Below are 17844 nucleotides of genomic sequence, written 5' to 3' on the forward strand. Positions count from 1 at the left end.
GAAAGCAATATCAATAAACTGAACGATCAATATGTTAAGCTAACAGATGGGTCTTGTCCATCACATCATTCTTTTAATGATGTGATCCCATTATCAAATGACAACACATGTCTATGGTCAGGAAACCTTAACCATCTTTGATCAATGAGCTAGTCTGGTAGAGGCTTACTAGGGACACGGTATTTGTTTATGTATTCACACATGTATTTAAGTTTCCGATCAATACAATTCTAGCATGAATAATGCCTTTATCATGAATAAGGAAATATAAAATAAAAAATGTATTATTGCCTCTAGGGCATATTTCCTTCAGTCTCCCACTTGCACTAGAGTCAATAATCTAGATTACATTGTAATGAATCTAACACCCATGGAGTCTTGGTGATGATCATGTTTTGCTCGCCGAAGAGGCTTAGTCAACGGGTCTTCTACATTTAGATCCGTATGTATTTCGCAAACTTCTATGTCTCCATCCTTGACCTATTCACGAATGGAGTTGAAGCGTCTCTTGATGTGTTTGGTTCTCTTGTGAAACCTGGATTCCTTCCCAAGGCAATTGCTCCAGTGTTGTCACAAAAGATTTTCATTGGACCCGATGCACTGGGTATTACACCCAGATCGGATATGAACTCCTTCATCCAGACTCCTTCATGTGTTGCTTCCAAAGCAGCTATGTACTCCGCTTCACACATAGATCCCGCCGAGACGCTATGCTTGGAACTGCACCAACTAACAGCTCCACCATTCAATATAAAAATGTATCCAGTTTGTGACTTAGAGTCATCTGGATCAGTGTCGAAGCTAGCATCGACGTAACCATTTATGACGAGTTCTTCGTCACCTCCATAAATGAGAAACATATCCTTGGTCCTTTTCAGGTACTTCAGGATGTTCTTGACCGTTGTCCAGTGATCCACTCCTGGATTACTTTGGTACCTCCCTGCCGTACTTATGGCAAGGCACACATCAGTTCTGGTACACAGCATAGCATACATGATAGAACGTATGGCTAAGGCATAGGGAATGACTTCCGTTTTCTCTCTATCTTCAGCAGTGGTCGAGATTTGAGTCTGACTCGATTTCACACCTTGTAACACAGGCAAGAACCCTTTCTTTGACTGATCCATTTTGAACTTCTTCAAAACTTTATCAAGGTATGTGCTTTGTGAATGTCCTATTAAGCGACTTAATCTATTCCCATAGGTCTTGATGCCCAATATATAAGCAGCTTCATTGAGGTCTTTCATTAAAAAATTCTTATTGAGTATCCTTTTATGCTATCCAGAAATTCTATATCATTTCCAATCAACAATATGTCATCCACATATAATATCAGAAATGCTACAGAGCTCCCACTCCCTTTCTTTTAAATACAGGCTTCACCATAAGTCTGGATAAAACCTTATGCTTTGATCACCTTATCAAAGCGTATATTCCAACTCCAAGATGCTTGCACCAGTCCATTGTCCATAGATGGATCGCTGGAGCTTGCACACTTTCTTAGCACCTTTAGGATAGACAAAACCTTCCGGTTGCATCATATACAACTCTTCTTTAAGTAATCCATTAAGGAATGCATTTTTTTGACGCCCATTTGCCAGATTTCATAATTATAAAATGTGACAATTACTAGCATGGTTCGGACTGACTTAAGCATCGCTATAGGTGAGAAGGTCTCATCGTAGTCAACCCCTTGAACTTGTCGAAAACCTTTTGCGACAAGTCAAGCTTTGTAGATGGTGACATTACCATCAGTGTCTGTCTTCTTCTTGAAGATCCATTTATGCTCAATGGCTTGTCGATCATCGGGAAATTCCACCAAAGTCCACACTTTGTTCTCATACATGGACCCTATCTCAGATTTCATGGCCTCAAGCCATTTATCGGAATCTGGGTTCATCATAGCTTCTTCATAGTTCGTAGGTTCGTCATGGTCTAATAACATGACTTCCAGGACAGGATTACCGTACCACTCTGATTCGGAACATGCTCTGTTTGACCTACGAGGTCCAGTAGTAACTTGATCTGAAGTTTCATGATCATCATCATTAACTCCCTCGCTAGTTGGTGTAGGCATCACAGGAACAGATTTCTCTGATGTGCTACTTTCCAAATTGAGAGAAGGTACAATTACCTCATTAAGTTCTACTTTCCTCCCACTCACTTCTTTTGAGAGGAACTCCTTCTCTAGAGAGGTTCCATTCTTGGTAACAATGATCTTGCCTTTAGATATGTGGTAGAAGGTGTACCCAATTGTTTCCTTAGGGTATCCTATGAAGACACACTTCTCTGATTTGGGTTCGACCTTATCAGGCTGAAGCCTTTTGACATAAGTGTCGCAACCCCAAACTTTAAGAAACGACATCTTAGGTTTCTTGCCAAACCACAATTTATACGGTGTCGCCTCAACGGATTTAGATGGTGCCCTATTTAACGTGAATGTGGCTGTCTCTAATGCATAACCCCAAAATGATAGTGGTAAATTGGTAAGGGACATCATAGAACGCACCATATCTAATAAAGTACAGTTACGACGTTCAGACACACCATTACGTTGTGGTGTTCCAGGTGGCGTGAGTTGTGAAACAATTCCACATTGTTTTAAATGAAGGCCAAACTCGTAACTCAAATATTCGCCTCCATGATCAGATCGTAGAAACTTTATATTCTTGTTACGATGATTCTCCACTTCACTCTGAAATTCTTGGAACTTTTCAAATGTTTCAGACTTGTGTTTCATCAAGTAGATATACCCATACCTACTCAAATCATCTGTGAAGGTCAGAAAATAACGATACCCGCCGCGTGCCTCAACACTCATCAGACTGCATACATCGGTATGTATTATTTCCAATAAGTCATTAGCTTGCTCCATTGTTCTGGAAAATGGAGTTTTAGTCATCTTGCCCATGAGGCATCCTTCGTAAGTATAAAATGATTCACAATCAAGTGATTCCAAAAGTCCATCTGCATGGAGTTTCTTCATGCGCTTTACACCAATATGACCTAAATGGCAGTGCCACAAATATGTTGCACTATCATTATCAACTTTGCATCTTTTGGCATCAATATTATGAATATGTGTATCACTACGATAGAGATTCAACAAGAATAGACCATTCATCAAGAGTGCATGACCATAAAAGATATTACTCATATAAATAGAACAACCATTATTCTCTGATTTAAATGAATAACCGTCTCGCAATAAACAAGATCAAGATATAATGTTCATGCTCAACATTGGCACCAAATATCAATTATCCAGATCTAAAACTAATCCCAAAGGTAGATGTAGAGGTAGCGTGGAGACGGTGATCACATCGACCTTGGAACCATTCCCTACGCGCATTGTCACCTCATCCTTAGCCAATCTTCACTTATTCCGTAGCTCCTGTTTAGAGTTACAAATATGAGCAACCGAACCAATATCAAATACCCACGCGCTACTACGAGCATTAGTAAGGTACACATCAATAACATGTATATCAAATATACCTTTGTTCACTTTGCCATCCTTCTTATCTGCCAAGTATTTGGGGCAGTTCCGCTTCTAGTGACCATTCCCTTTGAAGTACAAGCACTCAGTTTTAGGCTTGGGTCCTGTCGGATTTCGGGTTCCGGCAGACCCTTGAGGTTCGAACTCTGGGGTGCGCATGAAGATCTTTACCCTACCAGCTCATGTCTCGAAGTCTCGCAAAGGATCTAGGCTAGAAAGAAGAACACACAAGGGACACGAGATTTATACTGGTTCAGGCCACCATTGTGGTGTAATACCCTACTCCAGTGTGTGGTGTGGTGGATTGCCTCAGGGGCTGATGATGAACAATACAAAGGGAGAACAGCCTCGCGAGGGGCTGTTCTTGAGCTGGTGCGATGAACTGCTTTGGTGAGTTCAGTCGCCTCTCTCTAGTCTATGCGTGATCTGGATCTGATCGATCTTCCTACCAGCTGCCTCTACTTTGTGGTGGCTAGCTCTATTTATAGAGGGAGGCCCTGGGCCTCTTCCCAAATAATGAGCGGGAAGGGCGCCAACAATTGACCATTTTGAAGGGGAACATCTGGTACACTTATCCTGACTAAAGTTGGTCTTCGGCTGCCAAAGGCTCTGACGATGACGCCGTCCTGGGCTCCACGATGACCTCCATCCTACCGTTCTGCTGGTCTTGGTCTTGTTGCATTGAAACGGTAAACTTTGCCTGATGCCTTTGCATGTGCTTGCCCCCTTTGCACCGAAGGGGAAACAAGGACACTGCGCAGGCCGGTGCCCGCCTGGCGCCCGTCGGGTCTCGATCGTCATGGCTTGCGTCACGGGCTCCTTGCGAGGTGCCCTTGCCTTGATCTCTCCGCCTCCTCGCGAGCCTGCCTGATGAGGCTGCTCCTGAGGAAGCTTCTTGTCGTCCGCCCCGTGAGGCTTGGCCCCTCGCGAGGGTCTTGAGTTTGAGCCGATGAAGCTGGGCTGTGCTGGGCCCCCACTTGAGCCACGCCGCAGGCTGCAGGCAGGCAAGTCTGGAGACCCCCGTTCCCAGAACGCCGACAGGTCCAGCTTTGGGTTTCTTCCTGGGAGTGGCAACTTGCTTTCCATTCTTCTTTAAGTTCCCTTTCTTTCCCTTGCCCTTTTTCTTGAAACTAGTGGTGTTGTTAGCCATCAACACTTGATGCTCCTTCTTGATTTCAACCTCCGCGGCCTTAAGCATTGTGAAGAGCTTAGGAATCGTTTTTATTTATCCCTTTCATATTATAGTTCATCAAGAACCTTTCTATCTTGGTGGCAGTGATTGAAGAACTCTGTCAACAACACTATCAACTGGAAGATCAACTCACAGCTGAGTAAAGTGGTTATGATACCCAGACATTTTGAGTATGTGTTCACTGACAGAACTATTCTCCTCCATCTTGCAGCTATAGAACTTGTTGGAGACTTCATACCTCTCAACCTGTGCATTTGCTTAGAATATATTAACTTCAACCCTTGGAACATCTCATATGCTCCATAACGTCCAAAACATCTTTGAAGTCCCGGTTTTAAGCCGTAAAGCATGGCACACTGAACTATTGAGTAGTCATCAGATCGAGCCTGCCAAACGTTCATAAACTACAAAAAAATACACTTCCATGATGATACGTGTTTGTCATAGTAGGTCACGTTTTCTGTCATGCATGTACATCCATGACGATTTTATGACAGAATCAAGAGAGTCATACCTATGATGTCATAGAAGTGTTCCATGACATTACCAAAATTATCATCACGGAAGTGTCCACTTCCATGACGATAAATGGCGTGTCATGGAAGTGCTTTCGTCAAGGGTGACCAACACGTGGCATCCACCATAATGGGTCGCCGTTAAGCTATCGGGTTTCTGTTTGTATCCGATAACCGGTTAATAACCCAGACCAATGGGGATTTTCCACGTGTAAAATTCTCAATGCCCAGAGGAACCACGTATCGGCTCAGCGTTGGGACAGGTGCCATCCACTTATTGGGCGTGAGGTGCCTATGATACATCGACACATGGCATGGCCCAACAGAGGCCCATTTAGGTGAAAAGGCCGACCCATTTGACTTGGTCAAAAGGTAGCGGGTCGGCCCACGAAAAGCATGTTAAGGATTGGGCCTAGTATTGTTATCTGGGCCGTCCAATATGATTTCAGCCCATTGTAACTTCCGGCCCTTGTATAGCCCATGATGTCTTTCGGCACATGCGAGGCCCTTTGTAACTCTTGGCCCTTTAAAGGCCCGTGGTGAAATTGGCCCATAATGAACAGTGTAACACTTTACACCCATTAATTGCCCATTATTCCGTTGGGCCGTTCCCAACCCGTGTTACCTTTCGGCCTTCTAAGGGCCCATTTATTCTTGGGCTCATTGTCGGTGTCAAAACCGGCGGATCTCGGGTAGGGGTCCCGAACTGTGCGTCTAAGGCTGATGGTAACAGGAGGCGGGGGACACAATGTTTACCCAGGTTCGGGCCCTCTCTATGGAGGTAATACCCTACTTCCTACTTGATTGATCTTGATGATATGAGTATTACAAGAGTTGATCTACCATGAGATCGTAGAGGCTAAACCCTAGAAGCTAGCCTATAATTATAATTATTGTCGTCCTACGGACTAAACCCTCCGGTTTATATAGACACCGGAGGGGGCTAGGGTTACACAGAGTCAGTTATAGAGAAGGAAATCTACATATCCGAATTGCCAAGCTTGCCTTCCATGCAAAGGAGAGTCCCACCCGGACACGGGATGAAGTCTTCAATCTTGTATCTTCATAGTCCAATAGTCCGGCAAAAGTACATAGTCCGGCTGTCCGAGGACCCCCTAATCCAGGACTCCCTCAGTAGCCCATGAACCAGGCTTCAATGATGATGAGTCCGGCATGCAAATTGTCTTCGACATTGCAAGGCGGGTTCTTCTCCAAATCCCTGAGTACCTGTTGTAACGAGCAGTGTCCGGCTTCCCATTAATGTTGCACTCCTCGGCTTCTGTACCGTAATAATGGCAGCCTCCACATGTCGAGCGAATACGAGAAGTTGGGGCATTTTTACATTTGCCACCCTGACCATGTAAGTAAATCGTCTATTAAAGAGATGGGGATCCTCGGATCCAAATCACACCATCTTCCTCAAGCGAGGAATCATCAGAGCGCGCCCGAAAAACCATCCCATCATGGCTGGCCACCACAGCTCCTCCTCTCGCTCCCATAGCGGTAAGCCAGGTGATTGGGTGAAGTGTACCATATCCCATGGCCAGTTGGTGGAGTTGCAGACCTAGGGGTTTCTCCCGCCTGCATATCTTGTCCCTATCCGAGCCGGACTAGCCACTTACGATGGAGGGGAGCAAGCAGAGAGTTTCCCCAACCCATCTAGGGGGAGCGAGTATGCCTTGTCCCTTACTTGCTGAGGGGCCTCGGATTTCCAATCCATCCATTCCTCCATGGGCTCCTGGAGTATTACGGCCTCCAGCTGCATAACTTCAGTCATGCTTCCACACTACACATCACAGGTTAGGTCGCCCTTTGCGAGCTATTTCTAGGCTGCGAAGCTCATTTTGAGCTATGGAAGAGGCTATTCTGCCTCGTCCCTCGCAATCAGGAGGGATCAATATACCAAGTGGGCAGAGCTGAAGTATGGCACATTGCCGAGACCGGGTGTCGGTGTCAAAACCGGCGGATCTCGGGTAGGGGGTCCCGATCTGTGTGTCAAGGCTGATGGTAACAGGAAGCAAGGGACATAGATGTTTACCCAGGTTCGGGCCCTCTCGATGGAGGTAAAACCCTACTTCCTACTTGATTAATATTGATGATATGGGTAGTACAAGAGTAGATCTACCACGAGATCGTAGAGGCTAAACCCTAAGAGCTAGCCTATGATGGTATGGTTGTAATTGTGATCGGCCTTCTAAGGACCAACCTCTCCAGTTTATATAGACACCGGAGAGGGCTAGGGTTTACATGGAGTCGGTTACAAGGAAGGAAACATAATATCCGGATCACCAAGCTTGCCTTCCACACAAAGGAGAGTCCCCTCCGGACACGGGCCGAAGTCTTGAGTCTTGTATCTTCACGCTTCAATAGTCCGGACGTTGTACACAGTCCGTCTATCCGGATACCCCCTTATCCAGGACTCCCTCAGTAGCCTCTGAACCAGGCTTCAATGACGATGAGTCCGGCGCGCAGTATTGTCTTCGGCATTGCAAGGCGGGTTCCTTCTCCGAATACTCCAAGGTAGTTAGCGAACACATAGACCGTGTCCGGATCTGCAGGATGATCTCCACAAGGTATAAATCTGATTTGCTGGCAATCTTTGGTGTCATTCCCTTGCATCGTGGCCTGGTCCAACGCGAACCAACGTTTCCTACCCCACCTCGACTCGTGTTACGAGGCGGTTTTATTGGCACGTCCCGTCGAGGCAGAGATCGTGTTCCTCTTATTACAGGATTTTCCATCAATATGGGTGTGCGTGACCCCACGACGGTTGTTGGTATAACTCCGTGTGTTTTTAGATAAGCCTCAAACGGTCACACTGAGGACTCTTGATGTTCACCTTCTTTATAAAGGGGCCGAGACCTATGCCTCTTTTTCACCTTCATCGCGCCTTCTCGCACCTCGAGCTCTAACACCCAAAACCTACGCTCGAACCCCTGGAACCTCCAATATGTCTGGATCTGATCCTCAAGGCCGGTGGGTGGCCTCCTCAATTGAAGAGAAGGACATTGCAAAGCTTAGGGATGTCGGATACCTGACCGCCGATATCCAGAACAGGCTTCCTGCTCCAGGGCAGGTCATCCCTACGCCGGAGCCCAATGAGTGTGTCATTTTTGTCCCACACTTCCTCCGCGGTTTGCGTTTCACCCTCCATCCCTTCATGAGGGGACTCATGTTCTACTATGGGTTGGATTTTCATGATCTGGCTCTAGATGCTATCCTCCATATCTCGTCGTTCATTATCGTGTGCGAGGCTTTTCTCCGTGTCATGCCACACTTCCCCTTATGGCTCAAGACCTTCAATGTGAAGCCGAAGATGATCGAGGGGCGACATGTGGAGTGCGGAGGTGCCGTAATAAGCAGAAACGCCGATGCCCCATGGCCAGAGGGTTCTTTCCCAGTAGTATATGATGTATGGCAGCGGAGGTGGTTTTATGTTACGGCCCCAAGGGGCACAAAGTGGGTAGCCGCCACTGAGTTCCGCTCGGGCCCTCCGTCATAGTTGGCGTCCTGGACAGACGTGGGACGGACCGCAGGTCATGTACCAGCACTGCAGAACCGCATCCGGGAGCTTCTTGAGAGGGATATCAACCTTGTCAGCATAATGCAAGTGATGTTAATCCGGCGGATGTTGTCGTGCCAACGCCGGCCTCTCCGGATGTGGGAGTTCAATCCGGAGGGTCCGCGGACTGTCAAGCACTTCTTTGGCTTGAAGCCCGAAGAGATGTGCAAATTATTCTTCGGACAGAAAGTAGTATGTCCGGACACCACCGAGGATGCGGGCCTAAGCTGTAATCGCCTAGATACCCAAGTAAGTAGCCTTGACCGGGCACCCTGTTTTTTTATCATGACTGTTTGTTCTGAACATCATCCGCGTCCAGGAATGGCTCAGCAAGGCGGAGAGAATCAGGTGTCTGGCACCGCTTCCCGAAGGCTCGCAAGCCCCTACTATGGCCAAGATGCTTGACCGGGTACTTAGCAGAATGCCCTCGAGGAAAGATAAGGGGAGGGACGAGGAATCCGAACCCCACACGCTACACATCCGAACCGGGGAAATTGGTACCTCCCCCAAGGAGGATATTCGGGGAGGGGAGGCTAAGGCCTCCTCTCCGTGTGGGAAGAAAAGGGCCGCCTCTGGAGATTTGGAGGCGGAGATGCCCAAATTAGGGAAAAAAACATCCCCAGGAGGCCTTGCCTTGACGGGCACCCTTACCGCACCATGCCCTCCAACGGGCCAGCCCTCCACCGAGCTGTAAGTCAATCTACAATCCGAAGGTACTGTGTTTTTCCTAGATCAATAACCAGGATTTCAACTTTTTGCAGTCCGGCCAGCAGCTCCTCTCAATAGGGTTCGTCTTCGGGGGACCTTCCTCCGGAGATGATGGAGAGCGAGACCCACCCCCTTCTCCGACTCATGAAGCGAGCGACACTGAGGTGTCGTCACAGAGGAGTCCAGATCTGTCGAAGCTGGAGGCCAATACGTCAGCCGTCCTGAGTCCGGACGTACTGACGGGCTTACTGGAGCGAGTTGCGCTCTCGGAGGAGCACTGCTCATTAATGAGTGCGGTGCTCAAGAAGATTTCATCCTCTACAAGCGGTTTGAATGAAGCATTCACAAGCCTGCTTAGAGGCTTTGAGGTACGTAATGAAGAATGCACTATTTGTTTGGCTGTGAGGCACGCGGTAGGTGTGTTCCATATAGACAGTAGCCCATGAGACTCTGGTTGCCCGCCCTAGGCGGCAAACGGGGGATCATAAACCAAAGATTTATGTTGTAAATATGTGCAGGTACCTGTGGGTCCGGCCGCCGGCCCGTCCGTTGAAGTTGCCCAACTATCGAGGCAAATTGGGTCGACTGATGCCGATATCACGCTAGTGAATGAGCGGCTGGATAAATCACAAGGTATGTCATCTGTCTTCCATTGCATAGGAAAATATTAAGGTGGCACGTATTAATGTAATATGTTCGGACTGCAGATGGTGCTTGAGGGAGTCCTGGACTAGGGGGTGTTCGGATAGCCGAACTATCATCATTGGCCGGACTCCAAGACTATGAAGATACAAGATTGAAGACTTCGTCCCGTGTCTGGATGGGACTTTCCTTGGCGTGGAAGGCAAGCTTGGCGATACGGATATGTAGGTCGCCTACCATTGTAACCGACTCTGTGTAACCCTAGCCCTCTCCGTTGTCTATATAAACCGGAGGGTTTTAGTCCGTAGGACGAACAACAATCATACCATAGGCTAGCTTCTAGGGTTTAGCCTCCTTGATCTCGTGGTAGATCTACTCTTGTACTACCCATATCATCAATGTTAATCAAGCAGGAGTAGGGTTTTACCTCCACCGAGAGGGTCCAAACCTGGGTAAAAACATCGTGTCCCTTGTCTCCTGTTACCATCCGCCTAGACGCACAATTCGGGACCCCCTACCCGAGATCTGCCGGTTTTGACACCGACATTGGTGCTTTCATAGAGAGTTCCTCTGTGTCGTCACCTATAGGCCCGATGGCTCCTTCGATCGTCAACAACAACGCGGTCCGGGGCGAGACTTTTCTCCCCGGACAGATCTCCGTATTCGGCGGCTTCGCACTGCGGGCCAATTCACTTGGCCATCTGGGGCAGATCGAAAGCTACGCCCCTGGCCATCAGGTCAGATTCGGAAGTTTGAACTATACGGCCGACATCCGCGGAGACTTGATCTTCGACGGATTCGAGCCACAGCCGAGCGCGCTGCACTGTCACGATGGGCATGATTTAGCTCTGCCGCCGGACAGTGCCCTGGAGGCCGCACAAGAGTCCGCTCCGACCTTTAGCTCGGAGCCGACTGCGCCGATTGAGGATGAGTGGCTGGACGCCGCCTTGGAGGCTGCTACCCCTACGGCGATAGAGCCGAATACCGACCCTGTCCCTTGTGAAGCTCGTGACTCCAAGGTGTCGGACTCCTCTCCGGACCCCGAGCCTTCAGCGCCCCTGCCAATCGAATCCGATTGGGCGCCGATCATGGAGTTCACCGCTGCGGACATCTTTCAGCACTCGCCTTTTGGCGACATCCTGAATTCGCTAAAGTGTCTCTCTTTATCAGCAGAGCCCTGGCCGGATTATGGTCAGAACGGTTGGGATGCGGACGACGAAGAAATTCAAAGCCCACCCACCACCCACTTTATAGCCACTGTCGATAACTCAACCGACATGCTAGACTTCGACTCCGAAGACATCGACGGTATGGACGACGATGCCGGAGACGACCAAGAACCAGCGCCCACAGGGCACTGGAAGGCCACCTCAACTCACGATGTATATATGGTGGATACACCTAAAGGAAGCGATAATGAGGAACAACGGGACGCTGCAAAGGATAATTCCCTTGAAAAACAGCCAAAACAGCGACGCAAGCGCCGCCCAAAGTCCCACCTCGACAACGACAGCACCCATACAGACCCAGCCATAGAGCAGGGCGAACTGATGGACGATGAACATGCCCCTGAACAACCATCCGAATAGGGTGAGTTGGATAAGCAATCCATCCCCGACGAAAACAACAGTCCAAACGATCTCACGCCAGACACATCATTGGAGCAGAAGAACCTCCACAAAAGGCTCGTTACCACTACACGAAGTCTGAAGAAGCAGAAGCGGAAGCTCAAAACAGCGGAAGACGTACTCAGAATAAGATGGAGCAAATTACTCAAGACCGCAGACAAATACGGCGATAGTCGCCAAGCAAAAAGCTACCCGAAGCGCAAACTACTGCCCGAATTTGACGAGGAGGCCTTAGAGCCCCCACAATCAAAAAACAAAGAGGCCGCCCGGTCGGATAGACGACCACATGACAAACAAAGAGCGGCAAGCGGCGCCGCACACAAGCCGGCATGTGATCCACATAAGGATCCCCGCAAAGAGGATGGCCCGGTCAGGTCCATCTATGGGCCAAGAAAGCAAGCTCCAGAAAGCAACACAACACGTCGAGTATTCGAAAATCACGGCACACCCAAATACAGGGGCGCCGCACACCCCCTATGTTTCACCGATGAGGTGCTGGATCATGAATTTCCAGCGGGATTCAAGCCCGTAAACATAGAGGCATACGACGGAACAACAGACCCCGGAGTCTGGATTGAGGATTACATCCTGCACATACATATGGCTAGAGGAGATGACCTCCACGCCATAAAATACTTACCCCTCAAGCTCAAAGGGCCAGCCCGGCATTGGCTCAAAAGCCTCCCAGAAAATACCATTGGAAGTTGGGAAGAGCTCGAGGATGCATTTCGGGCAAATTTTCAGGGGACTTATGTCCGCCCTCCGGATGCAGACGATTTAAGTCACATAACTCAACAGCCCGGAGAGTCAGCCCGCAAATTCTGGAACAGGTTCCTCACCAAAAAGAACCAAATAGTCGACTGTCCGGACGCCGAAGCCTTAGCAGCCTTCAAACATAACGTCCGAGACGAATGGCTCGCCAGACACCTCGGCCAGGAAAAGCCAAGAACAATGGCCGCACTAACAAGCCTCATGACCCGCTTTTGCGCGGGAGAGGATAGCTGGCTGGCAAGATGCAGCACCAGCGACCCAAGTACATCCGAGGTCAGGGATGGAAATGGGAAACCACGACGCAGAAAGGACCAGCGCCGGACTAAGGGAAATGGCCCAAAGAGCACGGCAGTCAACGCCGGGTTCAAAACCTCTCGGCAGAACAACAAAACACTGCCTCTCAAGGACAACAGCGACGAGCTATCCAACCTAAACAAAATCTTGGACAAGATATGCCAAATCCACAGCACCTCCGGGAAGCCTGCAAACCATACCCACAGAGATTGTTGGGTCTTCAAACAGTCCGGCCGACTTAATGCCGAACACAAGGGGCTCGAAACACCAAGTGAGGACGATGACGAACTCCACAAGTAGAGCACCAGCAAACAAAGGAATTTCCCACAAGAGGTCAAAACAGTAAACTCACTTCATGTGACAACAGGCAAAAATAGAGCGGCGCCCATTAAAATACGCGCCGCACGATCCACCCCAGCGGAGTCCCGACACTGGATGTCAAAACCAATCACTTTCGACCATCAGGATTACTCCGGAAGTATCCAGAACGCAGGATGGACTGCCCTGATATTAGATCCTATAATCGACGGACTACAATTTACACAAGTCCTAATGGATGGCGGTAGTGATCTAAACCTACTATATCAGGATACAATCCGCAGAATGGGGATGGACCCAACCAAAATACACCATAACAACACTTCCTTTAAAGGAGTGATGCCAGGCTCATATGCCCATTGTACGGGCTCTCTACCACTAGAAGTTGTGTTCGGCTCATCCGACAACTCCCGTCGCGAAAAGTTAGTCTTCCACATCGCCCCATTTAAAAGTAGCTATCAAGCACTATTGGGACGCGAAGCTTTTGCCCGCTTTAACGCAATACCGCATTATGCATCTCTTACACTTAAAATGCCCGGTCCACGCGGCATCATCTCATTAAAGGGAAACCTCGAGTGTTCCTTGAATACGGAAGAAAGTGAGACTGCCTTGACAGCCACACATTAATTCGGCTTTGCTGATCAAAGCACCCAAACAGGTCATTCAGACCCCGAACATGGTTAGGCGAGTCCGGCACAGATAAACAAGGGGCTTACTAGCCGCGTCCCCCCTTACAAGGGGACGCACGCATGTACAATAAGAGACAATAAAGCTCAATTTTATTCGTTTTTTGACTTATACTCTGTTTATACATTTTTTGCATGATCCTTTTTTTCTCAAACTAAGTTCTTCTCTTTTACAGATGAACACCGTGCTACGCCCGTCCAGGATACGGCACAACGGAGACACAGGCACAGACGTGCAGTAGGGACCCGTTGCAAGGATTCTTTTCAGATTAAGACCCTGCGTAAACCTTTCTTACTTTCTCTTGTTGATACACATCCCCCGGTTTCTCACCATAACCGAGGAGGAAGCTGGCGTTTTGGCATCGGCCGCGTCAGAAATTTTTGCGCGTACCTCGACAATAGGGACTTAGGGCATTGTTCTGCCCGTTTTCATAAAGACCGAATACCTTAGGGAGTGTTCGGCGTCTCGAGTTAGGCCTTATATGCATCAGCTCCGAATCATGTCTTTGGTCAAATGTTGGGTTTGCCCGGCTCCTATGTTTTGCTGCCTTACGTTCCGCTCTATCGGCTAACGCGGCACCAGGAGAACTACTGCGATTGTGCCCCGGTTCGCCCAGGTGAGCACCTCAGTAGAGAATGCCGAAAACTGACTGTCATGATATAGCGAGAGACTGGTCAACCACTCGATCGACCACCAGAATGTTTAGCATTCCTCCGCTTTAACGAAGGACCGTTTCCCGGTCAGGCACATACGCGCCCCGAAATTCAGAGAGCGCAGTGCCCCTAGGGGCTATATAGTAGCCCCACCATCGAACTCCTATGGCTAAGTGAAAGTGATAAAGCATTATAGTCCGGTTGCCTAGTTTACTACACTATCACCTCCTTCACAGCACCAAGACGTTGGATTAAGTGTGAAAATGCGCTTTTTTGTGTGTGCAAACACCCCCGCACTATGTGCGTGGGGGCTGAAGCCGAAGACTGCCATCTTTCAGGTTATATACACATATACGTTAAACGGCTGCACAGGAGGTATTTCAACACTTGAACGCACAAGTATAAAAAGCCCTTATATTATATTTGAAACATGGTTTCACAAATCATACATGTCATTTGAACATAACATTTTTCGAGCACTGTGTCTCTATTAAACAAGCGCCATGCAGGACTTCCTCAAAATAGTGCTCGGCCGGTAATCGGCTTCTGTCCGAATCCTAGGATGCAATGTCGGTGGCCTCCATCTCTGCCCAGTATGTTTTGACACGGGCGAGAGCCATCCGTGCACCCTCTATGCATGCCGACCGCTTCATCGCCTCGATATGCGGCACCACATCAAGGAACTGCTGCACCAAGCCAAAATAACTCTTCGGCTCGGGCCCTTTCGGCCACAAATGAGCCATGACATCCTTCATGGCAAGTCCGGACAACCTATTTAGCTCAGCCCACTCGGCTAACCAATCGGTTAATGGAAGTGGACGCTCCGGACTATGGAATTGCGACCAAAAAAGCTCTTCCATTCCGTGATCCTTTTGGCCTGGAAGTGTGCGACTGCGTCTGCGGCACTCGCCGCCAAATTCAGATAAGCATCCTCCGCACCCCACAACTGGCCCAACTGAGTATACTTTGGATCCGTGAACTTCCTACGCAGCAGAAAAGGCTTTCCAGCCGCGATATCCCTGGCCTGACGTAGCTCCTCCTTTATAGCTCTCATCGCGGAGCGGGTATCCTTGGCTTCGGCGGTGGCCTTCTTCAGGTCCTCTTGCTCCGCTCGGCATTCCCTTTTATGAAATTCGCAGCGGTCGGTAGCATCCTTCAGCTTCACGGCCATCTTGGCCATTTCCTCCCTGCTTCGGCAGTGAGCAGCCTGTTCGGCTTTTAGCCCTTTGGCCGCCTTCAAGGTAGCCGCATTACTTTTTCTGGCTTGCTCCTTGGCTCGGGCGAGCTCTGCCCGAAGCTCCTCCATAGCAGCGGCACCATCTGCATTAAGCATACATGTAGTAAGGCACGGTCGTCAAGCTCCCTTACCAGGTGTCCGCGGAGAAGACACATACCTTGTGACTCGTCAAGTCGTTTATTCACCAGCGCGATGTCCGCAGCCGCAATGTCAAGTTGCCACTTCAGTTCGGCAAATCTATCAGTCCGGCTGGCCACCGAACGCTCCGCCAACTGAATAGGAAGGGCGACATCTTATAACTAAGATTATGATCCTTGGCACGCTGTCGCTTTTGACACCGTACCGAGTCTCAGGGGCTACTATCTATACAGGGCGCATTCTATGTGCAAAATTGTCAGAAGGTATATCATTTTCGCATACCTCAAACCCCGTCAGTAAACTTCTGACGGCCTCATGCAACCCGCTCTCAGCGGATGAAATCCTTTCAATCACCATACCCATTAACGTACGGTGATCTTCTGAGATAGACGCCCGCCCGAGCAGATCCTTCAGCTCCTCCGGCCGTACACCAGTTGGTGCCGAACTCTCCGGCCCCGCCGGACTCAGGGAGACCCTCCGCGACGACACCTTAGGGTCGTCCACACCACCTGACGGTGTGGCAGATGGAGGTGTTTCGCTCTCCATCATCTCCGGACGAAGATCCTCCAAAGATGAGATCTGCTTAGAAGGGCTGAGATTCGAACTACAAGGTAAGAACTTCGTTTATCGTCAGAAATAAAAACAGGGATGTCCCTTATTACAAAACTCCCCTCTCTACTTACGGCTCGCTAGAGGGCTGATTTCCTTGGGGAAACAGTGTGGCCGGAGCTCCTCCCGGCGCGGGACCCTCTGGTGAAGATTTCTTCCCCCGCTTTGAGGCCTTGGCCTCCGGATCTTCAGAAGCGGTCCTCTTCTCCCCTTGGAGGGGGGATTCTCGATCCCCCCTTCCTTAAGAGCCTCCTTAGCGGAGGCGGTAGCTTTCCTGTTCCCCCCTTCGCCCTCTTCCGAAGGCGCAGCCTCCAGCATCTTGGTTAACAGCGGATCCGGCGTGGTCTCAGGGAGGGGGGCCGGACACCTTATTAGTTTTGCTTTTGCTATCCATACCTATTCAAGGGACAACTCTTTAAAGGGCAAGTTTATGATAAATGTACGGATAGCATGTCCGGGCACAGGACTATTTACTTGAGTATCCGGGCGATTGCAGCTCAGACCTGTGTCCTCGGTCAAGTCCGGACACATCTCTTGTGATCCGAAGAACAGTTTATACATCTCCACGGGCGTCGCACCCATGAAGTGTTGGAGAGCTCGCGGTCCCTCCGGATTGAACTCCCACAGGCGGAGGGGGCGACGTTTGCAGGGCAGAAGACGCTAAATCAGCATGACCTGCGCCACTACAACCAAATTGATCTCCCTCCCTTGGAGGTCTCGAATACGGCCCTGCAACAGTGGTACGTCCTTGGACGGCCCCCAGTCAAGCCCTTTGTTGACCCATGACGCCAGCCGTTGTGGAGGGCCTGAGCGAAAGGCAGGTGGCGCCACCCATCTGGTGCCCCTGGGAGCGGTGATATAGAACCACTCCTGTTGCCACAAACTAAGCTCCTCTTGAAAAAAGCCCTCGGGCCATGGAGCGTCAGCCCTCTTGCTTATAACTGCCCCTCTGCATTCTGCCTGCCGCCCCTCGATCATCTTCGGCTCCACGTTGAAGGTCTTGAGCCACAATCCGAAGTGAGGGGTAGTGTGGAGGAAGGATTCGCATACAATAATGAACGATGAGACGTGGAGGATGGACTCCGGATCCAAGTCATGGAATTCCAGCCCATAATAAAACATGAGCCCCCTCACGAAGGGGTCCATCGGGAAGCCTAAACCCCGACGGAAGTGAGACACGAACACCATGCTCTCACCAGGCTCGGGAGTAGGAATGACTTGCCCTTGGGCGGGCAGCCTATGCGAAATTTCGCCGGTTAGATACCTGGCGTCTCTCAGCTTTAGCACATCTTCTTACGTGATGGAAGAGAGCATCCACCGGCCTTGCAGGTCGGAGCCGGACATTGTCGAAGGTCCGAAGCGCCTGAATCTGGAGCCTTGGGTGTTGGAAC

The sequence above is a fragment of the Triticum aestivum genome, chromosome 1B (genome assembly GCF_018294505.1).
Source record: "Triticum aestivum cultivar Chinese Spring chromosome 1B, IWGSC CS RefSeq v2.1, whole genome shotgun sequence".
Lineage (NCBI taxonomy): Eukaryota > Viridiplantae > Streptophyta > Magnoliopsida > Poales > Poaceae > Triticum > Triticum aestivum.